The 24990-nt window shown below is 51.0% G+C and overlaps 1 protein-coding gene across 1 annotated transcript in view; it reads right to left on the bottom strand.

The window, feature by feature from the left end:
- The window catches only part of C1QTNF1 (C1q and TNF related 1), a 112561-nt gene extending 88297 nt beyond the window's left edge, over positions 1-24264 (bottom strand). Inside the window, exon 1 of the mRNA XM_078653975.1 lies at positions 24094-24264. The gene's annotated coding sequence lies outside the window, so the exon portion shown is untranslated. The remainder of the gene's footprint in view (positions 1-24093) is intronic.
- Positions 24265-24990: the final 726 nt, after the last annotated feature.

The following is a 24990-nucleotide window of genomic DNA, read 5'->3' as shown; positions in this document are numbered from 1 at the left end:
TGAAGCGCAGATAGGTGGGAAGAGGGACATTGCTGGACAATTCTTGTTTAAGCTTACTACTATTTCAGATTTAGCATAGTACTGCATGTACTATACCTGTAGGCATACGGATCCGTCAGGATGTATGTCATGTTATATTATGCTATGCTACACTATGTTATATTATATTATGTAAATTTGTAGAGCATGCATTTAGTTGAAAGAGTATCCTGGAGCTAAGAGAAGAGGAAACTGCCCTGCCTGGAGTTTATTAGAATAGCCAAGTTTCTACCCGAATTCTAGTGCTATGCTGGTGGCTCCGATGTGAGGGTTTGAGACTGGTACATACCTTAGGAGCCAGGTATGAAAAGGTATGACCACCACCTCTTCGGGGGCACAGATTTAAGCTGGCGGTTGGTGGAGCAGATGTGTCTGGCAGGGGTGTGAAAGCTGACACAGCTGTTAAGGCAAGTAGGACCTAGGTTTTGCAGTGCTTTGCATGGATGCATTAGTAGTTTGAAAAGGGGGAATTTGTGGATGTGGAGCCAGAGGAGGTTTTTGAGCTGAGTGGAAATGTGGGTGCGGGTGGTGGGAAGATTGAATGTAAGTCTGCCTGGCTGCTTCGTTCTTCTGGATGACCTGGACCCTTTTTGTGAGTTGAGTGTTGATTTCTATGTTAAGTGCGTTGCCGTAGTCTAACTTAATGGTGATTAGAGCTCGGGTGATAGCACAACGGATATTGAAGGGGAGCCATCTGAAGATTTTCCTGAGGAGCTTAAGAAAGTTGAAGCAGGAGGTGATTGAGTTAACCTGGCTGGACATTGAGATGTTGCTGTTGATCATGATCCCTAGGTTCCTATCTAGGAAACATGGGGTGAATCTTAGTTCAGATGGCCACCAGTCAGAAGACCAGAACAAGGTGTCTTTTGCAAAGAGTACCCCCTCAGGCAGGTGCGAGTTGAGCTTCAGGCAGTAGGTCTTCATTCAGAGGGCGACTTCTGACATGTATTTGGCAGTGGCATAGCTAGACCGTTGGCCACCCCCGACCGCACCAATCCTTTTCCACACCACTGGTATTCGGTGAACCTTTGATTAGCTGTTTGTATTGTCATCAGAGAGGGAGAGGATGAGCTGTGTTGTTGGTGTATGAGATGATGTTGAGCCCATAGGTGCAGAGGATGTTGGCTAGCGGAGCCATGTAGATGCTGAAGAGTGTGAGCTGAGAGATGAGCCTTGGGCAGGGCACAAGTCGTAAAAAAAGAAGTGGGGGGACGCTGTCACCGGAAGTGACGTCACAACAGGAAGTGATGTCACGAAAGGTGCCGAGCTCCTCGTCCCAGAGAGGCCAAAGAGTGAAGTCCAGCTGTTTGGCAGGGGGGACGGCGTCCTCCTGGTAAAATAAGTGGGGGGACGCTGTCCACCCGCGTGGTACCCCGACTCGAGCCCTGGCCTTGGGGGAAGCCACAGATCAGATGTCATGTTTAAGCACACCCTCATTCTCTGGTGCCTTTAGCCATCATCACTAAGCAGCCTGGGAGGAGGGGGTACGGCAAGAGTATGACAAGAGGGTTTAAATGAGTGAAGAGGTAGTTAGCAATGGGTGTGTTGGACCAATGCGTAAAGGCAACAGATGAATTGATGTCATGCAGAAAAAAAACGAGAGAGAGAATATACATCAAATAGTGTATGATGTGGTCACTCCTCTATGACTGTGTTCCAGCTGTGCCAAAGCCGCTCTTTAAAACAGACTCATCATCTCCATTTTGTGATTTTGATCCAGATGCTCTGCGTGTGAATTTCCCCTGAGGACGTGATAGAAAAGAGCTCCTCAATCCTGAGTCCGTCTCTGCATGAGCTGTCTCAGCCCACCTCTTTTTCTTCGGGGGAGCTCATCTTGCTGGCCCTTTTCAGAGCATATAGTGTCAATCTTCAGTCTGGACACTCAGCCTCAGGGCTGTGAGCTCCATGAAGGACTGCTAAATCCAGAGGAAACTGGTCACCATTACTCCACAGCCAAGAGCACCCTCAAGTCGTCCTTCCTTTGGCAGCAGTACCACTGAAATTCCGATGGCAACATTTTCCCGACTTTCCCACCCTTTCTTTCCCATTCATTTTTCTATGTCACCAGATGGCCTCATTCGCTGTCACTGAAAACTGTTGAAGTAATTTTACTCCGTTTTCCCTTCGTAACGTCTTCAATCCAGCGGGTGGTTAGCCAGTACATTTTTGTTTACCTTTCATGAACTTAGTGTGTAGTTACATTCGTCATTCTTTTAACTATGTTACTTTTAAGTTGTGAAGTCTTGAGCTGTGGGGACCCTCTAATCCAATCGACTGTGTGTTGCCTACCTGCAGTGCCTACGTCTCTCCCCCGAAAGGCTACCAAAGGTAAGCCTTCAAATTCAAGATGCTGAGACCACCTCCAGCTGCCAGAACTCATCATGGTACAAACCATGCCAGTAAGCCGAGGCCTAGCACTCTGCCGAGCACCTAAGGCCAGCATGGGTCCTCCCTTCTGGAACCAGACTGGGCATCCAGTGAGGGCTTATGGGTAGGAGTCCGAACACCACTGTCATTATTAGAAGCCCACCACCCCCCAAAGTACCTAAGCACAGTCTACTCCAAAGAAATGCTGACATACTACAGGTCTCACCCCTGCCTAGTCTGTCAGGTCCAGCGGTTCGAAGACCCTACCATGGCTCCCTTGAGGTAGCGTTTTGAGGGCCGGGTGCAAAGATAAGCCCAGATTATTTTACAGAAATTGCCATTTCCATTGCGCCACTCCCAGAGTGTTTGACATACTCTGGACCGCTAAGCATATACATCCACCATCCTTTTTCCAAATAGGACACCAACGAAGCACATCAACCATACAGAGCACCTAGCTGTGTGAATTACATTTCACGCAACCACAGATCGATTCAAAGACACTGAGAATGGATGTAACGTAATCTTGCGTTAACAAATGGAGAATTTTTCTCCAGCAGGAGAAAACCTCATTCAGAAACTAAATTGAAATGTAGACTCAAACTGATCCAAAGAGAGACAAAGCAAAAATGCCAATTTGTGGTGTATAACGCATTGCCAAGTATTTCTATGTGAGGTGTTCTGTTTATTTTACTACAGTTGGGCCCTTGTGGCCTACATTTGCTTGGTAGTTTAGGTTTTTGTTGTATTTCAATTGCATTTGTATAGTACTTCTTACCCTATTGTGAGGAGGTCAAGCAGATGAGCTGGTAACACACTATAACGTGATAGAGTGCTCGGAAGAGAGCTAAGAGTGGTGTGTTTGCTGTGGGCCTCTATGGGAAGTGTTTTGCTGAGGTGCAGAAGTGACCTGATGGCAAACACTATGTGGACGCCACAGAACACGCAAGGGTTGCTGGGCCTCAATCGAGGGGGTTGGGTCATTCCCATCTGATGTCCTGGGGTCTGTGTCCTACCATGGCTGTGCAAACTGGACTAAATACTACCCATTCAACACTTGACACTTAGTGGTATCAGTGGCAATGGCTGGAGTAGTTGTAATAGTATGAGTTTAGGCCCGCATGCATGTCGTTGTGCTCAGTCTTTCATAGTTCATGAAGTTTTTCCCTCACTGTAATGAGTCCTAAAGGTATTTAGCTGTCAGGCGGCAGCTAGTTGGCAGCAGCATGCATCCCTTCTCCTGCTTCTAGGTGGGCATGCATGCCACGTTTCCGATGCAGCCTCCTCTGGCTGCAGCAAGGTCGAGGCTGAAGTGTGGCACCAGAAGCAGATGCCAGAGTGCCCACAGAGAATGCAAAACAGAACACCTGGAGCCGTAGAAGGCCCACTAGGCTGGATCTTGTCTTTCCCACACTCTGACCAGGATCTGAGTGCTAGGCTTCACACGGCTCCTCTTCAAGGCACTAGGCTCCTTGTGAAACGAGCTTGGGCCAGGCCTCGATCTCTTCAGACCCAGTGGCACACAAGTATGTTTCAGATTTTGGATGGCGTGTAGCAGCACATGGTAGCCGCAAAAGTTCTTTTGGTCACAATGGCACAGGAACACTTGCAGCAGCACCGGGCAGCCGTGATTCTGCTGTTCTTGCCTGGAACCACAAACAGGAGAGCCTGTCAGCGGCAGGTGCGGCTGTTGCAGGTAGAGCTGTCGGGTGGTGGGCCGGTTGGGGGGGATTTCGAGAGACGACCATGAGGGTTAATTAATTATTTACTTAATTTTCCCTTGTGATCGTCCCTCGAAATCCCCCCCAGCCGGCACCACCGCCCACCACCCTTACCTACAGCGGCTGGTCAGCGGCCGACACATGGGCCACACAGACGATCTCCTTTATCTGGCAGACGCCACCTGCACTGAGGTCTTGCTGCACCTGACTCCCACTGGGCAGTGACTCCTCCTGCAGGGCTAGCAGGCTCTTTTCCTTTCTCATGAAGCAGACTGAATTCTAGGTGTTTCAGGGCAGACTAACAGCTTCTTCCAGCAAGGCAAGACTCGTGTGATGTCCCATCACTTCTGGGAAGCTGGCTGTTAGGTAAACGCCAGCTCTGGTTGCACAGCAGTCCTTCGAGCACTCTGCAGAGCACACTCTTCCTTGGTCATAGAGAGCTTGAAACTGGAACAAGTGTGTCCCACTTTTATGCAGTCAAAACAGACAGGAGATGTGGATCCACTGTCTGCACTTTCGGAACAGGCTGGGAAGGTTCTCCTTTCAAGTGTCTTTTTCAGACACTACCTTTGTGTAGAGGGGTACTCCTCTTTGTGTAGAGGGATGCTCCTCACAGTAGGGTAGTCTGGAGCACCCACAACAGAAGCACACATTGTAAGTTTCCTGCACCCGGCTTTCATGAGCCTCCCTGAAATGTGAACAAAAGAAAGACAAAAGGGTGGCCTCATCTAAGGGGCCCCTTTCACCTTGAACAATAGAAACTGCAGTCTCACCCTTTACACCCACCATCTGCCAAATAGCAGTGCTACAGGAAGAGTAATCAGTAGAACCTCAAGCTAAAGGCCTATCGAATTACTAAAGGAGCCTTTCTCTTCTCTTCCCATTCTAGAGTCTAGGTCTTCTCCCTCCAGCTTCAGAATTGTTAGCAGTTTCACTGTATGGGAAAACAACTCCACCTCCATCTTCTCCATGGTGGTGGGCTAAGGGCATCGAAAATGGATTCTAAAGGCACACTCATGCACACAATGCAGGTACCATGCAGCCCACGTGTACCAGGATGCACAACATACACTTGAAATGTTGGTGCTAGGATCTGGGTGATGGCATGGAAGTTGAACTTAACACAAGTGGTCCAGTAGGCCTACACTCCAGTGACACAGATAAAAAGGTCTGGTCAAAAGTATGGTTTCACACAACACTGCCACCACGGCGCTATGTACTAAACCCATGACAGGGACATTAGTGCACTGTCAGTGATATGAGTACATGCCTGGTGTGTCCCTCCAGGTGAAAGGGGGGGTTCAGACCCTCACTCATGTCAAGGGACAGGCCCGGTGCGCTGCATATACCCGGAAGTAGTGTGAGGCTGGGCAAAAGATCATCAACTAGGATAGCAGATACACAGTGAGACAGATGGAGCAGGGGAGCACGACCATACACCATTCACAGGCATTCCCACCCCACACATCCTTGGTGCTCTAAACATGTCAAGATCAAAAGGAGGAAGATATGGGAGAGACAGAGTGGACACAGGTTATAACTAGCTGTCTGCTATAAATTACACTGCAAGTCCCCTGTTGATTTTATGGTGATTTCCAAATGACTTTCAAACCTCCTCATATGCTGGACACAGCAATTAAGAAATCTTGTGTAGAGATGGGAGAGAGAGGACATAGATTCACGTGAATTGTCTGTGTTACAGTCATCCCTTAAATATGCCTTGTTGTTTTCAAATAATTTATAATGCTTTACTATGTCCGTTTTGAAAATAGTGACGGATGAGGGTGGAAATTGCAGGTTGGATTGTTTTGAAATCCCCCAAGATGCCATACATAATTGTAGATCTCTTGGGGCTTTGGTGTCTATCCTCATCAGTGTTAAGCAGCTTCAATCAGGTGAGCTGATGGTGACTGACTAGTGTCATATGTGTGACCTGTGGGTTTAAAAACAGGTTGCACTGTTATGGTTGTTCAACAGGTCCGACTGTCAGGTTAGGATAATTTATTGGTCATAAATAGTTTATTTTAAGAAATAAACTCTTGTAGGCTTGGCATTGCCATCTGCTTGAAAGGGTCCTGCTTTGTGTTGCACTGTACTACCAAAGCCCTGGAAACGTGTGGTTAGCTCACATGTAGTTTCCCTGCAAAGGGAAACTGCTTGTGAGCTAACCTGGTCCTTTGTGTGGCACGGAGCTTGGAATATGCCCAGAATGAACAATCTAGCTCTCCTTTACTACGAATGGACCAACAAACCGCTGACACTGGCTCAGGAAGCATTGTCAGTCAGCAACACATTGCACTGTGCAAGTCACATCAGAGTGCTTAGGGGAACCGTAAAGCTCTGCAGAGCTCTGGGATAAAGCACCACTCCTTTCATGGCCCTATAATGCTTCCTGACAGTACGACTTCTCGCTTTTCCCTCATTGCTGAAAAGGCTGCTAGTTATTCCCCTGGACATATTGAAGGGCTCTTGCAGATTGCACCGACACCAGCACAAACTGCACCGAGGAAGTCTTTGCCACCCTCAATGATTTCACCATTTCAAAGTGACTCTTGAATTTATGCTATTTGGATAGTTAGAAAACGGATACTCAGCACTTTTACGATTAATATATACGAAGAGGAGTTGGCGCAACCCCTAACTAGTGTCACAGCTTTTCCAAACAAAACAATACAAACAGACACGGAAGTAACAAAATAAGGCAAATTAGAAAGGCTGTATATAGTGTCCGGCATGAAATTATTGCAAAGGTTTCACCATGCCTCCTGCCGCCTCCAGCAAAATTACCCCTGGCAACACCTTTTCAACAAGCTCTCTGAATTTTTCTGTAACAAAATCATCTCAATATAAGGCAACTTCGGCTCTCAACCGGACCTCATCACTGCTGCAACTCATCTTCTCATCATGGCCTAAAAGCAAACCCTGACCTTGTAGTCTGCCCTCACCACCAGCAAAACATTCCCTACAATGAATACCATCTACTTGGGGGTCCATCTGACCCTTTTCCTCACCAGACCTTCACCAAAGGTTTCCCACTGATCAACGAAGCTCTAACACCCATCCTTAATGCCTCTATCAACTCAGCCACATTCCTAGACACCTGGAAACTTGCCACCATCACACCCCTGCTCAAGAAACCATCCGCTGACCCAGTCACACTCTCCAACTACAGACCCATCTCCCTGCTACCATTTCTGGCCAAGGTCTTAGAGACACTCATCGACCACCTCTCCAGCCAGCTCCTTGATGCTACACAGTATGGATTTAGGCTCAATCATAGTACAGAAAAAGCATCCATTGCTACTACAGACTACATCTGTCCCTTGACAGAGGAGACAAAGAAGCCCTCAATCTCCTGATTCTCTCTTCTGCATTTGACACAGTCTTATCAGCCTCCTACACAAAATTGGCATCCAAGGACCTACTCTCCATTGGATCTGCTCTTTCTTAATGGATAGAACACAAGCTGTCAGCCTAGCAACTTACTCCTCGGAAGCCAGCAAACTCATCTGCGCAGTGCCTCAAGGTTCATCGCTCAGCTATACCCTCTTCAACACATACTGATCCATATGGCCAATGTCATCTGCTTACTCATACTCTACCTCTCGGACAAGACCCCAACACAAGAAACAAGTTCACAGACTGCATGACCGAGGTCGGTAACTGGATGAAAGCCAACACTGACAAAACAGAAGTGGTGATCTTCAGCAAGAACACCTCACCATAAGACGCCAAGTAGAGGCCGGCAGAACTTGGACCCACACTAGGAACCTCGGAATCATCATTGACAACAAAATGGGCATGCCCGTATAAGTCAATGCCTTCACTGCATCCTGGTTCCATGATGCTGAGGATGATCTTGAAATGGCTCCCAAGCAACACCAGAAAAACTGTCACTCACACCCTAGTCACCAGCAAGTTGGACTACTGGCATACCCTCTACGTCTAGATCACCAAGCAACCAACTCACCAAAAGTCTGCAAAACAACCAAAACTCGGCAGCCAGACTCATCCTTAACCTCCCACATAGAACTCACATTGCACTACACCTCAGCGAGCTCAGTTGGCTCGCAATACACAAATGTCCTCATTTCAAACTCCCCACACACAAACAGAAGGCACTACAAAACTTAGGCCCCACCTACCTGAACAGTCGCATCTCCGTCCACCAACCACTTAGACACCTCCGCTGCACAGGATTCCTACTCGCATACATGCCACGCACATATCAGATCTGGAGGGCGGACACTCCCTTCCATCACTACTAAATTGTGAAACGACCTCCCACTCCACATAAGAACCTCCTCTCTTCTTGAATTCTGCAAGAAGTTGAAGACCTGGCTATTGAATTAACCAACCTACCCTAGGCAGGGCTCCACACACAAACCTGCTAAGTGCCAAGATTCCCATACAGGTGATAGTGCGCTTTACAATTACACATAACATAACAAGGGTGTCCTGCAGGTGGAAAGGGCAAGGTCAGTGAAGAGGAAATGTCTAGTCGGGAGAGAGAGCGGGAGCAGGTGGGTAGGTCTGCAAGTACGCTAGGGGTGATATTCTTGCTGCGCCACTGCTCTGGATTCTGCAGATAGGGCAGGGACTGGGCAGGGTGCAGGGGGGCACGTTAGGAGGCTGAAAGCAAAGCCTCCTGTCCTGCCTCTAGATATGTATGACCTGCTCATCACTACTTGTGAGGGAGAGCTGGGCTCCTGAAGACTTGCAAGGTGATGGAGACAGGTCAAGAGGGCTGCGTGGGATGTGCTATCGAAGGTTCTGTCCTGTTCTCCCCCTCTGGGCAAGCTGAAGTGATGCGGTATCAGTTACCGTGGGCAGAGCAGGGGGCGACATGGAAGGGAAATATAAACACTGATGAGGAGGGAGAGAAAAGATGAGTGAACCATTTAAATGCATAATGCGTATGCATGCCATAGAGGGGGTGGGGGGTGATGGGGGAGATATTTAAATACATAAGAGATATAAATGGAGTACTGGGGTGGTACGAGAGAAGTATTTAAAAGCGCCTGAGGTATAAATGCAATATGGGTGGATGAAGATAATATGAGACATTTCCAAACATCAGGGGGATGCAAGCACAAGAGAAGGGAGAGGGGTGATGAGAGAAAGAGATTTAAATACATGAGAGACATCAGTGGAAATGAGAAGGACATTCATTTATTTATTCATGTTTATTGTTGCAGTTTTATATAGCGCGGACTCGACCCGAAGGTATTAGAGCGCTATACATTAAAATGTAAATACATCTGCAGTATAATAGCAATAGAGGAAGTGGGGGTGATATGAAAGAGACATTTAAATGCATCAGGGGTATAGAAGCATTCGAGGAAGGAGAGGGATGGCGAGAGAGAGAGAGATTTAAATAAATTAAAGGTAGAACTGGAGTACTCAAGTGAGATTGGAGGGACATTTCAATACATTTGCTGTATTACTGCAATAAAGGCGGTGAGGGTAATATGAGAAAGACATTTAAATACGTCAGGGGTATAAAAGCGACACTGGACAGCGAGGTGTGACTAGTTAAAGATGTTCACATACATGAGAGGTATACATGGAGGACTGCAGTGATATGAGAGGGGCATTCAAATCCGTCTGCGGTACAAATGCACTAGATGAGGTGGGAGGTAGTATGCGAGAGACAGTTAAATACATCATGGGTATGCAAGCAATATACGAGGGAGAGGTATGATGGGAGAGAATGCACGTTTCTTTATAAATGGGGTACAGTTGGAACAGGGGTGATATGAGAGGCGCCTTTAACTTAATGTGCAATTAATTATCAATCAATTGCAATAGAAGAGGAAAGGGATAATGCGAGAGAGACATTTAAACACATCATGGGTATAAACAGTATGGGAGGGAGTCTGGAGGATACATTTATAAAGGGTGGGTTGAGATGTAATTGAGGAACGAGGGGTGGTCTCAGGAAGGTATTTAAACACCTGACCTCAAGGACATTCATCAAGGATAGAAATGAAGTACTAGATGAATACAATTACAACACAATGCAGTGGAGGAGGGAGAGAAGTGATCAACGAGAGACATTCAAGGATACAAGGGGTGTATGAGCAAAGAAGCTGAAGGAGGGAGACCTGAGGAAAAACTTTGCATAGCTCATGGATTAAAATGTGACAGAAGAGAAGAGTGTTGATGTGAGCACGAGATTCAAATGAATAGGATAAATGAGAGAGACATTTAAATTCCTCAGAAGTTATCAACACAATAGATGAGGCAGGGGGAGTAGATCTTTGAGAGCCATTTAGACTCTTCAGGGGTTATATACACCGTTGAGGAAATTTGAGAATTCGTTCCACATGTTGCTTTTGTCAATCTAACCTTGCCTTTAGGATTGCACACCGACTGCATGAGACGACGATCGTGACATGTCTCCAACAGAAGCTTTATGCTTGAGATCATTGATTAGGATTGCCGGGGATCCACTCAGCCACACGCCAGGCCAGTGCCTCTGGAGGGTAGCCTATGCGTTATTACCGCACTCATTGTATTGACCTTGAAACGATGACCTCGAACAGTCAAAGGGATGAGCTGCCCTTGCTGGGATTGGTACCTGTGGCTTTAAGGTTAGATACAGGCTCCTGGAGACGATGCTCTGCCCTGGTGCGTTCTGAATTCGACTGGAACCCGAGATTGCAGTTTGCACATTGATATCTGAAGCAGACACAACAATCTACAGAGCAATGTTACTGCAACTAAAATATGTGACATACAATTTACTCTAATCTGACCAACAGATGCATGAACTGACTGAGTTACTCACTGAGGATTCAAACGAGAGACATGTCAGTTACGCCAGATCTGTCGTACGCACGTTGGCCCAGCCCTGAGATTTTTGACTTGGATTTAAACTCGTGTTTTACCGATTCCACACAGATTTATGGACCAAAGACATACCCTCATCTATGATTTGCACACTGTGGAAATATGTCTGGAGCAGGAGAATTAATCCACTTCCTTGCCCTAGGATGTGTCGAGGGGCTCCAGAGAGTCACATTAATCAATCAGCATTTGTAGAGTGCCGCACTGTCACCCTGAGGTTATCTGGGTGCTGGAATGCGAGATCTCCATCAAAAACCCAGATCTTGAGTTTCTTTCTGAAATCCGCAAGGGAGGGTGCTGTTCGAAGGTGCAGGGTCAGGTCTTTCCAGGTCTTAGCTGCAATGTAGGAGAAGGAAAGGTCAACCCAGTGGTTGTGACCGATGAGGGTGTGTGCGCGAGGGCTAGTGAGGCGGAGCACAGGTGTTTTATGAGTTGCTGGAAGTTCAGTCGGTGTTTGATGTAAGCAGGTCTTTGACCGTGTAGGCCTAAGTATGCATGCGTGAGGATCTTGAACTGACATCTCTTCTCGATGGGGAGCCAGTGTAAATTTCTGAGGTGGGGGTATGTGGGTCCATTTGGAGAGGTCCAGGATGAGTCTGGCTGCAGTGTTCTATATGTTCTAGAGTCTTTTGAGGAGCTGGGTGGAGATGCCGGAGTAGAGTGCGTTGCTGTAGTTGAGGCAGCTGGTGACAAAAGCACAGTTGACAGTCTTTCTGGTGTTGACTGGGATCCATTTGAGGATCCTGTGGAGCATGGAGAGGGTGTGGAAGCAGGAGGAGGTGACTGTGTTGATCTGTTGCTTCATGGTCAGTTTGCTGTCCAGGATGATGCCTAGGTTGCATGCATGGCCTGTTGGTGAGGGTGTGGGTCCGAGTTCAACTGGCCACCAGCCACAGCCCCATATGAATGTGTTTCTTCCGAAGATCAGTAATTCTGTCCTGTCGGAGTTGAGTTTAAGGGAATTGGCTCTCATCCAGTTGGATATATTGGTCATGGCGTCACAGAAGTTAGTTCTGGTTGTGGGGGAGGTCTTCGGTGATAGAGAGGATAAGTTATGTGTCTGCGTAGGATATGATGTTGAGACTTTGGGATCTGACGATGTCCGCAAGGGTGACAATGTAGGTGTTGAACAATGTGGGGCTGGGGGATGATCCTTGGGGTTCACAGCATATGATGTTCTTGGGTTCGGAGGTGAAGGGAGGCAGCCCCGTGATCTGCATAGGTCCTGTAGGGAAAGAAGCAATCCACTTGAGGGCGTTTTCTGGTAAGCCAATGTTGATGAGGGTGTGGTGGGATATGGTTTTGAATGTAGCGGAGAGGTTGAGGACGATCAGGGCTGTAGCCTCACCCTGGTTGAGGAGGGTTCTGATGTCGTCTGTAGCAGCGATCAGTGTGGTCTCCATGGTGTGTTTGGCTCAGAATCCTGATTGGGGGACGTCAAGCAGGTTGTTTTGTTCCAGGCATTCGGTGACCTTCTAGTTGTTGGCCTTCTCGATTACTTTGGCAGGATAAGGGAGCAGAGAGATTGGTCGATAATTTTTGAGGTTGCTGGAATCGGACAAGGGTTTCTTTAGGAGGGGTCTGATCTCTGCGTGTTTCCATCTGTCTGTGAACGCTGCCATGGTTATGGAGGTGTTGAGAATACTGGTGAGTTCCATGCTAATTTGATTGATTCTGAGGTTGAAATAATGATGGGGACATGGGTCGGTGGGTGCTCCGGAGTGGATGTATGACATGTTGGTCGTTGTGGTTTGTGTGGGGAGCGGGGTCCAAGTGTTGATATTTTGGCTGGTGTGCGTTGGTTGGTCAAGACTGTTGAGGTGAGAACTCTGGGTTGGGATTGAAGTTGTTGTAAATGGTGGCAATCTTGCTGTGGAAATAGTCTGAGAGGGTGTTGCTGAGTTTTTGGGACAGGTAAATTGTGTTCTCTGTGGCTGTCAGGTTGGAGGTTTTTTTCCTTGAATATTTTGAAGTTATTTCATGTTGTTGGCTGCTGTATAGATGAGGGCTGTGATGACTGCTTTCTTGGCTTCCTTGATACTCAGATGGCAATTGCTGACGGCTGCTCTTTGAGCAGCGCTCTCAGAGGGGTTCCTGGTGGAGCGCAATCGTTTCTCTAGTGGGTAGCAGTTGCGCTTGGTGGTTCTGAGCTCTTGGGTGTACCAGCTTGCTCATCTTGAGGTTTCGTTGGTTCTTGCTGGCTTCATCAGGCGACTTTGTCGGCACATTTGGCAATCCAGGTGGAGAAGTTCTGGACAGCCTGTTCTAGATCTGATGAAGTTTCAGGTTGGGTGGTGCTGAGGGGTGAGTCCATGGTGTCTCTGTTACCCTGCCCCAGCTGCAAGTGGGAGGAGCTGTGCTGCTTTGTGATGGTATGCTGTTCGCCAGAGATGGTGAAATGAACAACGGTGTGGTCGGACTAGTGAGTTCTGTGATGTGGTTGAATTTAACCCTGACGCTGGAGGTGAAAATGGGGTTGAGTGTGTGTCTAGTTTTGTGCATGGGTTCGGAGACTAGTTGGGTGAGGCTGATGTTGTTCATGATCTCCAGAAGAGTTATAGAGTTAGCCTTGATGGGGTCATTGACGTGGAAATTGAGGTTGCCGTGTGGAATGTAGTGATTGGAATTAATAGCTAGAGGGACAATGAAATCAAAAATGGCATTGCAGAAGGCCAGTCAAGGTCTCTGGGGTCTGTATACGAGGGTACCTCTTAATGATGTCTTGGCGTCGATCTGTAGTTGGAAGTTGAGGTGTTCCATGAGAGGTGTAGCTCGTAATCGGTGGTGAGGCATCAGCTGGCTTTCTTGAAGATAATGGCGATGCCTCTGCCATGTTTGTTGATACGGTCTTGGTGTATCATCTTGTAGCCGTCAGGTGTTGCAGTGGCGATGTCAGGGTTCAAGGAGGGGCTAGCCATGATTCAGTGATGAAGGCTACGTCGGGGGAGAGATTGCTGATGGTGTCCCAGATTTCTGTGGCCTGTTTGCAGAGGGATCGAGCGTTGAGCAGGATGCACTGGAGAGGTTCTGGGTTGTTCTTAGTCTTCTGGGAAGGTGTGGCACAGGATCCTGTGTAAGTTGGCAGTCCTGTGTGGTAGGAGAAGGGCAGGGTAGGCAGATGCAGGGTCTTTTGGTTGCTCGAGGGGAGGAGGTTCAGCAGTTGCTATTGCATCATCCGGGGTCCAGGGCATGGAGCTCCTCGGCGATGTAGTGGGTGGCGGGAGGGCCAAGGGTTCCAGGCGCTGGGCACGGTCCAGGTGCGGAAGGGCACCACAGTCTTGCCTTTGTCAATGCAATTGGCGAGCCCACGCAGCTGCGCTGCGGCCACCATTAAGTTGTTCCTGGGGGGTGTGAGGGGTGCTGGGTAGAGGAAGGCAGGAGTAAGGGAACACTGGAAGCGGATGGGAGAGCGAGGTGAGAGGAAGGCACACATGGGCAGCAGTGAAGAGAAAAGAGACAAAAAGGCAAACAGGGCAAAATAGGCAACAGAGGACAACAATCAAACTGAAGACACAGGCAAACAGAGTGCAAAGAGACGAACGAGGAAATAGGCAAAATATAAGACAAAATGCAAACAGCTGGCAAAAGAGCAAAAGAGCAAAAAGGAATAAAAGAGGACGAAAAATGCAAACAGAGACGGAAGAGCAAAAATGCAGCAGGAGAGATGTGCACGGAAGAGGAGTGCGGGCGATTGAATCTCAGTGTCAGGAGACCTGTCAAAAGGGAGCTGGCACGAGGACCTGCGACCTCCCTTGTCTCACAGATACCAATAGCCTTGGATTCAAAGGGGGTACCCTGAAGGGCACTGGTGCCTCCCCCTCAGCCCCTCGATAGACGCCCGTCTCCCCCGGGAGCTTCAGGGGTCTGCGTGATGCCCCTGTCCAGATTAGCAATGTTTGAGCTGCTGTTAGAACACAGTCCCGCATGCAGGCCGGATAGTTCACTGTCCGTTTTGCAGGCATCTACCCAAACTATAATACTGCATTGCACTTGACAAGCCAAACTGCCAAATAAGCGGCCCGAGATCCCACTGCCTACAATATGGGTACGCGGATATTTTGGGGAATCTAGGTCTGGGTGAGTCCAATCGTTGTTGTTAGCATCACATATAGTAACAACTCGGTCCACAACCACTTGGCAACATCATGTAGTTCCTGAACCACCTCGCGCCTGTGTGTGTATACCTTGGCGCTACCTGCCTCACACGTCATGCCAATAAAGGTAAACGGAAGATCCATAGAAAGCCAATCTGCGTCCAGGCAGAGGCGTTTTAAGGCATGGGCAAAGTGGGCAACTGCCCAAGGCCCCCACCTTCCAAGGACCCCCCAGGGAAAGGAAACTTTCTCTCCAGCTCACGTCTGTGTAGTTTTGATATAATTCAAAATGCTAAACAACATAGAACGTGAATTAGCAAAAAAAATGCGTAAAATAACAACGTTGTTCCAAAAAGGGGCTCCTCAAAATATTTCTTGCCCAGGACCACCCGAAATCCTTAAAATGACACTGCGTCCAGCTGGAATCGGTGGCAGGCGACACCTGGAGGTTGCCACAGGCTGTGCTCCTGGAATGGACACAGAGCTGTCGCGGCATGAAGGGGCTGCTGACAGGTGGAGACGGGCTTCCGTAGCCCCGGGGCCCTGTCAGCATCCCGCGCCTCTCAATTCGCAGGTTCGTTAGCCACAGGTGTGAACAATTAACAATACTGAGCTGTCACACAAGATGGTAGAATACAAACCTACCTTTGGCTGGAGTTTCCCCTGAGTATATCGAGCAGAAGCGCCAAGAGGTCTCTGCTGTGGCTCCTAAACCGCCCCAGAGAGGGGAGGGGCAAGAGTTACTGCAGACAGCACGGGCAGGGGTGAGAGACGCTTAACAGCTTTGTTCTGCTTGACAGGTGAATTCGAGCCTGCCTGTAATAAGGGGCTGTGTTTGTGTGTATGGTGGGAAGTGGCGTAAAGCTGGGCGGGGTGGGGCTGCTGGCAAAAGCGTTAGCTAACTAGGCAGGTGCTAAAGAGCACTGGTGCCCTCTGGCTCTCGGTGGTAAAGAGCACTGGTGCCCTCTGGCTCTCCGTGGTAAAGAGCAGTGGTGCCCTCTGGCTCTCGGTGGTAAAGAGCAGTGGTGCCCTCTGGCTCTCGGTGGTAAAGAGCAGTGGTGCCCTCGGACTCTTGGTGGTACAGACCAGTGGTGCCCTCTGGCTCTCGGTGGTAAAGAGCAGTGGTGCCCTCTGGATCTCGGTGGTAAAGAGCACTGGTGTCCTCTGGCTCTAGGTGGTAAAGAGCACTGATGCCCTCTGACTCTTGGTGGTAAAAAGTACTGGTGCCCTCTGACTCTTGGTGGTAAAGAGCACAAGTGCCCTCTGACTGTCAGTGAAAAAGAGCACTGGTGTCTCTGGCTCTCAGTGGTAAAGAGCACTGGTGCCCTCTGGCTCTCTGTGCTAAAGAGCACTGGTGCCCTCTGGCTCTCAGTGGTAAAGAGCACTGGTGCCCTCTGACTCTTGGTGGTAAAGAGCACTGGCGCCCTCTGACTGCCAGTGATAAAGAGCACAAGTGCCCTCTGACTGTCAGTGATGAAGAGCACAAGTGCCCTCTGACTGTCAGTGAAAAAGAGCACTGGTGCTCTCTGACTCTCGGTGGTAAAGAGCACTGGTGCCCTCTGGCTCTTAGTGGTAAAGAGCAGTGGTGTCCTCTGGCTCTCAGTGGTAAAGAGCACTGGTGCCCTCTGGCTCTCGGTGCTAAAGAGCACTGGTGCCCTCTGGCTCTCAGTGGTAAAGAGCACTGGTGCCCTCTGACTCTTGGTGGTAAAGAGCACTGGCGCCCTCTGACTGCCAGTGATAAAGAGCACAAGTGCCCTCTGACGGTCAGTGATGAAGAGCACAAGTGCCCTCTGACTGTCAGTGAAAAAGAGCACTGGTGCCCTCTGACTCTCGGTGGTAAAGAGCACTGGTGCCCTCTGACTCTTAGTGGTAAAGAGCACTGGTGCCCTCTGACTGTCAGTGATAAAAAGCACTGGTGCCCTCTGACTCTCTGTGATAAAGAGCACGGGCACCCTCTGACTCTCTGTGGTAAAGAGCACGGGTGTCCTCTGATTCTCGGTGGTAAAGAGCACAGGTGCCCTTTGATTCTTGGTGGTGAAGACACTGGTGCCCTCTGACTCTCGGTGGTAAAGAGCACGGGTGCCCTCTGACTCTTGGTGGTGAAGACACTGGTGCCCTCTGACTCTTGGTGGTAAAGATCACGGGTGTCCTCTGACTCTCGGTGGTAAAGAGCACAGGTGCCCTTTGACTCTTGGTGGTAAAGATCACGGGTGTCCTCTGACTCTCGGTGGTAAAGACCACGGTTGCCCTCTGACTCTTGGTGGTGAAGACACTGGTGCCTTCTGAATATTGGTGCTAAAGAGCACTGGTGCCCTGTGGATCTTAGTGGTAAAGAGCACTGGTGCCCTCTTGCTATCGGTGGTGAAGAGCACTGGTGCCCTCTGGCTCTTGGTGGTAAAGAGTAACTCTGGGTGAAGTACTACGCTATGCTCGCGTAGTTTGCGAAGTTTGCGCAAGTTCGCTCTACGCGAATTGCACGTAGCGTAGCGGTCTTTTTTTGCTTGCTCGCGGTCCTCAATGTCAAGTTGGTGACCGCGAGTGAGCAAAATGACATCCCAACGAGACTTTTTCCACGTTCGCGATCAGTAACATCAAGTTGCCGATCGCGAGCGTGAAAAATAAATCTCCCGGCAAGATTCTCAACGCGGTGAGGTCAGCTTTCTCATTACGAGTGGTCGCGTATGCTCGCGATCGCACTCGATGAGAAACTATCAGTTCGCATTGAGAAAGCTGCCGCTCGAGTAGAAATCTACTCGAGCGGCAGAAAACGACCACTTGCACTGTGCAAGATGCCGTTTGCAATGATTGCACAGTGCGGACAAGCATCCGGCACTATGCAATCATCGCGGACAGCATTTCCTACAGCACTACGCAGTTCTCGTAGTGCTACGCGTAGCTCACGTAGTGCGCAGTGCACTTTGCGTAGCTACGCGTAGCGCTACTGCGCCAACTACGCCCAGGGTTAGTAAAGAGCACTGGTATCCTCTTGCTCTCATGGTAAAAAGCACTGGTGCCCTCTGGCTCTTGGTGGTAAAGATCACTGGTACCCTCTAGCTCTTGGTGATAAAGAGCACTGGTGCCCTCTGGCTCTCTGTGGTAAAGAGCAGTGGTGCCCTCTGGTTCTTGGTGGTGAAGTGCCCGGTGCCCTCTGGATCTTGGGGCTAAAGAGCACTGGTACCCTCTCGCAGGTAAAGAGCACTGGTGCCTTCTGGTTCTCGATGGTAAAGAACAATGGTACCCTCTGGATCTTGGTGGTAAAGAGCACTGGTGCCCTCTGACTCTCTGTGGTAAAGAGAATTGGTGCCCTCTGGCACTCGGTGGTAAAGAGCACTGGTGCCCTCTGGCTCTTGGTGGTGAAGTGCCCTGGGGCCCTCTGGATCTTGGGGCTAAAGAGCGCTGGTACCCTCTCGCAGGTAAAGAGCACTGGTGCCCTCTGGCTCTCGATGGTAAAGAGCACTGGTGCCCTCTGGCTCTCGATGGTAAAGAACAATGGTGCCCTCTGGCTCTCTGTGGTAAAGAGCAGTGGTGCCCTCTGGCTCTCGGTGGTAAAGAGCACTGGTGCCCTCTGGCTATTGGGGCTAAAGAGCACTGGTACCCTCTTGCAGGTAAAGAGCACTGGTGCCCTCTTGCTCTCGATGGTAAAGAACAATGGTGCCCTCTGGATCTTTGTGGTAAAGAGCACTGGTGCCCTCTGGCTCTTGGTGGTAAAGTGCACTGGTGCCCTTTAGTCTTGGTGGTAAGGAGCACTGGTGCCCTCTGGCTCTCGGTGGTAAAGAGCATTGGTGTTCTCTGACTCTCGGTGGTAAAGAGCCGTGGTGCCCTCTGGCTCTCGGTGGTAAAGAGCACTGGTGCCCTTTGGCTCTTGGTGGTAAAGAGCACTGGTGCCCTCTGGCTCTCGGTGGTAAAGAGCACTGGTGCCTCCGGCTCCCAGTGGTAAAGTACACTGGTGCCCTCTGGCCCTTGGTGATAAAGAGCACTGGTGCCCTCTGGCTCTCAGTGGTAAAGTACACTGGTGCCCTTGGTGATAAAGAGCACTGGTGCCCTCTGGCTCTTGGTGGTAAAGAGCACTGGTGCCCTTTGGTATTGGTGGTAAAGAGCACCCGTGACCTCTGGATTACAGTGGTAAAGAGCACTGGTGCCCTCTGGCCCTTGGTGATAAAGAGCACTGGTGCCCTCTGGCTCTTGGTGGTAAAGAGCACTGGTGCCCTCTGGCTCTTGGTGGTAAAGAGCACTGGTGCCTTCTGCCTCTCGGTGGTAAAGAGCACTGGTGCCCTCTGACTCTTGGTGGTAAAGTGCACTGGTGCCCTTTGGTCTTGGTGGTAAAGAGCACTCGTGACCTCTGGATAACAGTGGTAAAGAGCACTGGTGCCCTCTGGCTCTTGGTGCTAAAGAGCACTGGTGCCCTCTGGCTCTCTATGGTAAAGAGCACTGGTGCCCTCTGGCTCTTGGTGGTTAAGAGCACTGGTGCCCTCTGGATCTCGGTGGGAAAGAGAAGTGGTGCCCTCTGGCTCTCGGTGGTAAAGAGCAGTGGTGCCCTCTGGCTCTCTGTGGTAAAGAGCAGTGGTACCCTCTGGCTCTCGGTGGTAAAGAGCAGTGGTACCCTCTGGCTCTCGGTGGTAAAGAGCAGTGGTGCCCTCTGGCTCTCGGTGGTAAAGAGCACTGGTGCCCTCTGGCAAATGGGGCTAAAGAGCAATGGTACCCTCTTGCAGGTAAAGAACAATGGTGCCCTCTGGATCTTTGTGGTAAAGAATACTGGTGCCCTCTGGCTCTTGGTGGTAAAGTGCACTGGTGCCCTTTAGTCTTGGTGGTAAAGAGCACTGGTGCCCTCTGGCTCTCGGTGGTAAAGAGCATTGGTGCTCTCTGGCTCTCGGTGGTAAAGAGCCGTGGTGCCCTCTGGCTCTCGGTGGTAAAGAGCACTGGTGCCCTTTGGCTCTTGGTGGTAAAGAGCACTGGTGCCCTCTGGCTCTCGGTGGTAAAGAGCACTGGTGCCTCCGGCTCCCAGTGGTAAAGTACACTGGTGCCCTCTGGCTCTTGGTGGTAAAGAGCGGTGGTGCCCTCTGGCTCTCTGTGGTAAAGGGCAGTGGTACCCTCTGGCTCTCGGTGGTAAAGAGCAGTGGTGCCCTCTGGCTCTTGGTGGTAAAGAGCACTGGTGCCCTCTGCCTCTCGGTGGTAAAGAGCACTGGTGCACTCTGACTCTTGGTGGTAAAGTGCGCTGGTGCCCTTTGGTCTTGGTGGTAAAGAGCACTCGTGACCTCTGGATCACAGTGGTAAAGAGCACTGGTGCCCTCTGACTCTTGGTGGTAAAGTGCACTGGTGCCCTTTGGTCTTGGTGGTAAAGAGCACTCGTGACCTCTGGATCACAGTGGTAAAGAGCACTGGCGCCCTCTGGCTCTTGGTGCTAAAGAGCACTGGTGCCCTCTGGCTCTCTGTGGTAAAGAGCACTGGTGCCCTCTGGCTCTTGGTGGTTAAGAGCACTGGTGCCCCCCTCTGGATCTCGGTGGGAAAGAGAAGTGGTGCCCTCTGGCTCTCGGTGGTTAAGAGCAGTGGTGCCCTCTGGCTCTCTGTGGTAAAGAGCAGTGGTACCCTCTGGCTCTCGGTGGTAAACAACAGTGGTGCTCTCTGGCGCTCGGTGGTAAAGAGCAGTGGTGCCCCCTGGCTCTCGGTGGTAAAGAACAGTGGTGCCCTCTGGCTCTCGGTGCTAAAGAGCAGTGGTGCCCTCTGGCTCTCGGTGGTAAAGAGCACTGGTGCCCTCTGGCTATTGGGGCTAAAGAGCACTGGTACCCTCTTGCAGGTAAAGAGCACTGGTGCCCTCTTGCTCTCGATGGTAAAGAACAATGGTGCCCTCTGGATCTTTGTGGTAAAGAATACTGGTGCCCTCTGGCTCTTGGTGGTTAAGAGCACTGGTGCCCTCTGGCTCTCGGAGGTAAAGAGCAGTGGTGCCCTCTGGCTCTCGGTGGTAAAGAGCACTGGTGCCCTCTGGCTCTCGGTGGTAAAGAGCAGTGGTAAAGAGCACTGGTGCCCTCTGGCTCTCGGTGGTAAAGAGCACTGGTGCCCTCTGGCTCTTGGTGGTTAAGAGCACTGGTGCCCTCTGGCTCTCGGTGGTAAAGAGCACTGGTGCCCTCTGGCTCTCGGTAGTAAAGAGCAGTGGTGCCCTCTGGCGATCGGTGGTAAAGAGCAGTGGTGTCCTCTGGCTCTATATGGTAAAGAGCAGTGGTGCCCTCTGGCTCTCGGCGGTAAAGAGCAGTGGTGCCTTCTGGCGCTCGGTGGTAAAGAGCAGTGGTGTCCTCTGGCTCTATATGGTAAAGAGCAGTGGTGTCCTCTGGCTCTCGGTGGTAAAGAGCAGTGGTGCCCTCTGGCTCTCGGTGGTAGAGAGCACTGGTGCCCTCTGGCTCTCGGTGGTAAAGAGCAGTGGTGTCCTCTGGCTCTATATGGTAAAGAGCAGTGGTGCCCTCTGCCTCTCAGTGGTAAAGAGCAGTGGTGTCCTCTGGCTCTATATGGTAAAGAGCAGTGGTGCCCTCTGGCTCTCGGTGGTAAAGAGCAGTGGTGCCCTCTGGCGCTCGGTGGTAAAGAGCAGTGGTGTCCTCTGGCTCTATATGGTAAAGAGCTGTGGTGCCCTCTGGCTCTCAGTGGTAAAGAGCAGTGGTGTCCTCTGGCTCTATATGGTAAAGAGCAGTGGTGCCCTCTGGCTCTCGGTGGTAAAGAGCACTGGTGCCCTATGGCTCTCGGTGGTAAAGAGCACTGGTGCCCTCTAGCTCTTGGCGGTTAAGAGCACTGGTGCCCTCTGGCGCTCGGTGGTAAAGAGCAGTGGTGTCCTCTGGCCTATATGGTAAAGAGCAGTGGTGTCCTCTGGCTCTCGGTGGTAAAGAGCAGTGGTGCCCTCTGGCTCTCAGTGGTAGAGAGCACTGGTGCCCTCTGGCTCTCGGTGGTAAAGAGCAGTGGTGTCCTCTGGTTCTATATGGTAAAGAGCAGTGGTGCCCTCTGCCTCTCAGTGGTAAAGAGCAGTGGTGTCCTCTGGCTCTATATGGTAAAGAGCAGTGGTGCCCTCTGGCTCTCGGTGGTAAAGAGCAGTGGTGCCCTCTGGCGCTCGGTGGTAAAGAGCAGTGGTGTCCTCTGGCTCTATATGGTAAAGAGCAGTGGTGCCCTCTGGCTCTCAGTGGTAAAGAGCAGTGGTGTCCTCTGGCTCTATATGGTAAAGAGCAGTGGTGCCCTCTGGCTCTCGGTGGTAAAGAGCACTGGTGCCCTATGGCTCTCGGTGGTAAAGAGCACTGGTGCCCTCTAGCTCTTGGCGGTTAAGAGCACTGGTGCCCTCTGGCTCTCGGTGGTAAAGAGCAGTGGTGCCCTCTGGCTCTCGGTGGTAAAGAGCACTGGTGCCCTCTGGCTCTCGGTGGTAAAGAGCAGTGGTGCCCTCTGGCGCTCGGTGGTAAAGAGCAGTGGTGTCCTCTGGCTCTATATGGTAAAGAGCAGTGGTGCCCTCTGGCTCTCGGTGGTGGGATGAGGAACACGCGTCTCCACTGGATCCTCCTGACTATGAGAACTACGGGTCCCTGTGGGTTTCTAGTGGCAAAGGCCACCAGAAGCCTCAGGTTCCCTGCCCCCTTCTTCCCGTTTCTAGCGGTGGGGGAAGTGGTCGACTCTATCCCACTGTCCCTTCTGCCCCTGGTGGTGGACACTAGTCCCTTGGGCTCTTGGTGGTGTGAACCAGTGACCCCTTTGGGACCCTCTGCTTTCTGGCGGTGTAGCCACTGGTATCCTCTGGTTCAGGTCCCCTTACAGCTGTCCTCTCCTCTGGCTCTTAGATCCCTTCTGACATCTGTTAGCAGGGACTCTGGGTCATTAGTCCCTCCTGGCACCAGGTGGTGAGGACACAGGTCCCCTCTAACCCGAAGATCCGTTTTGGTTCCAGTTGGAGGGGGCCACTGGTCCTATCAGGCTTGGAAGTCCATTCTGGCGGGCACTGGTCCCTCCGGGCTCCTGGTGTTGAGTAGAGAAGGTATGTAGCGCCTGGTAGAGTGGTGTGCCTTAAGCACCCCACCTAGGAGCTCTACGCTGGTCACGAAGAAATACACAGAAATACATAATTCAAATGTGGACAGAGGAAGAGAACGTCAGGGAACTGAGCAGACCATATATGCATACAGCCATATACACTGCAGGAGAGAGAGCCCGGAGGAAGAGAATGTAAACACATACACGGGAGGCTGTGCCACACATGTGGTGATGGGAGGCGAGGGGGGGGGGGGAGGAACGTGGCAGAAAAGCATATCAAGAGGGAAAAAGAATGGGAGATGGTTAGAATAAAATTGTTTGTGAGGAAATGTGTAGAGGAGACTGAGGAGAGAGAGGCGAGAGGGAAGAGGGAAGGGGGAAGAAAGAAGGAAGGGGTGAAATGGTTGTGTCGATAGCTTAAAGAAGGAGGAAGGAAGGGAAGGTGAGGAAGGAAGGAAGAAAGGGAGGAAGGGAGGAAGGGAGGAAGGAAGGAAGAAAGGAAGAAAGGAAGAAAGGAAGGAAGGATGTGAGAGAGGGCGAAAACATGGGGATGGGTAGGAGAGATGAGAAGAGAGCACGAATCAGATAATAAAAGTGGAAAAACCAGGGAAATGAAACAATGCAGGAGGTACCAAAAGGTTGGAGAGGGAGACAAGTTACAAAAGCGATAACGGGTCAATTGAGGGTGAAGAGAAGTAGAGAATTAGGAGAGAGCGAACTAAGAAGTTAATAAAAGATGAGGGTTAATAAACATAACATATGAAAATAGATGGCGGGTGTGAAGGAGAGGGGAAAGAACAAAATGGGAGGAACAGATAGGAGACAATAAGACAGAGAGGGTGGGAAAGTAGACGAGAGATGAACTGAGCAAACTGGTGAGGTGGGGGATGAGGGTGGGGTGCAGTGACGGAGTGGGACGAAACAGGGTAGATAAGAGGACAGAAGAGACGAGGGCAGAAGAGAGAGAAGTAAAACAGAGCGAGGCGAGGAGGGGCAGAGAACCAGAGAGACTCTCCAGAGATGCTTCGACTCACCCTCCCGATCCCTGTCCCGGCTTGAACTGGAGCGGAAACGCCGTTGGGGAAAGAAAAGCTGGATTTGGAAAGAAGAGTGAACAACAAACCCTCCTGCAGCCAGCTGTGCGGGCAGCTGCAGGGTCCTGTCAGGAGCTGCGGTTAATGTCTGCAGACAGCTGAGATTAGAGAGCTCCACCCTGAGTCAGACCCCCGCCCTCCCTCTCTCCCTTCCTCCACCCAGAGACCCGAGGCTCTGCTCCTCTGAGGGAAGATATGAAAACGGAGGACACGCTGTGAAAACTTCCCCGCCACAACCCCTCCGCTGCTGGCACCCATCCCGCCTCCCGCCTCCGCCGGCCGCCGCAGCCTGCACAGGAAGCTGCGCGGGCCGGGCCGCCCTCCCCCCGCCGGGACCCGGCTCCGGGTGCAGGGTCCCTGCTGCTCCCGCCTCCCCCGGCCGCCTCAGCGTGCAGCAGGAAGCTCGGCTCCGGGCGCAGGGTCCCTCCCTCCTGGGCCAGCCTCCCCCGTCGGGAGAGGGACACAGCTCCGGGCCGGGGTCCCTCCTGAGTCGGGCTGCAGTGCAGGAACCTCTTGCAGGCAGTGACCGAACAGACACGGGAGCTCATTCGTGAGAAGGAAGAGGAGTGCTAGGGGTTTAGGAGGGTCCCTTGCATTACAACACGTAGGAAAACCAGTGTTTGGCGCTGACACTGACCTAACGTGACTGTATCTGCGGCGTGACTGCACAGACAGAGCTGGAGACTCGGCAGAGATTGCGATGCTGCCCCCGACAGGTGGCACGAGCCTGGGGTTCGGTGTTCCCTATCTTACGTCAGTATTCAGGTGTCCGGAGATGCAGAGAGCACGAGTTGCACTTGTAAAAGTACAGTGTAGCAGGGTCTCCCTCCTGCTCCC

Source organism: Lissotriton helveticus, chromosome 7 (assembly GCF_964261635.1).
Source record: "Lissotriton helveticus chromosome 7, aLisHel1.1, whole genome shotgun sequence".
Lineage (NCBI taxonomy): Eukaryota > Metazoa > Chordata > Amphibia > Caudata > Salamandridae > Lissotriton > Lissotriton helveticus.
The sequence above is the reverse complement of the archived record's forward strand: the minus strand, read 5'-3'. Positions and strand labels throughout refer to the sequence as shown.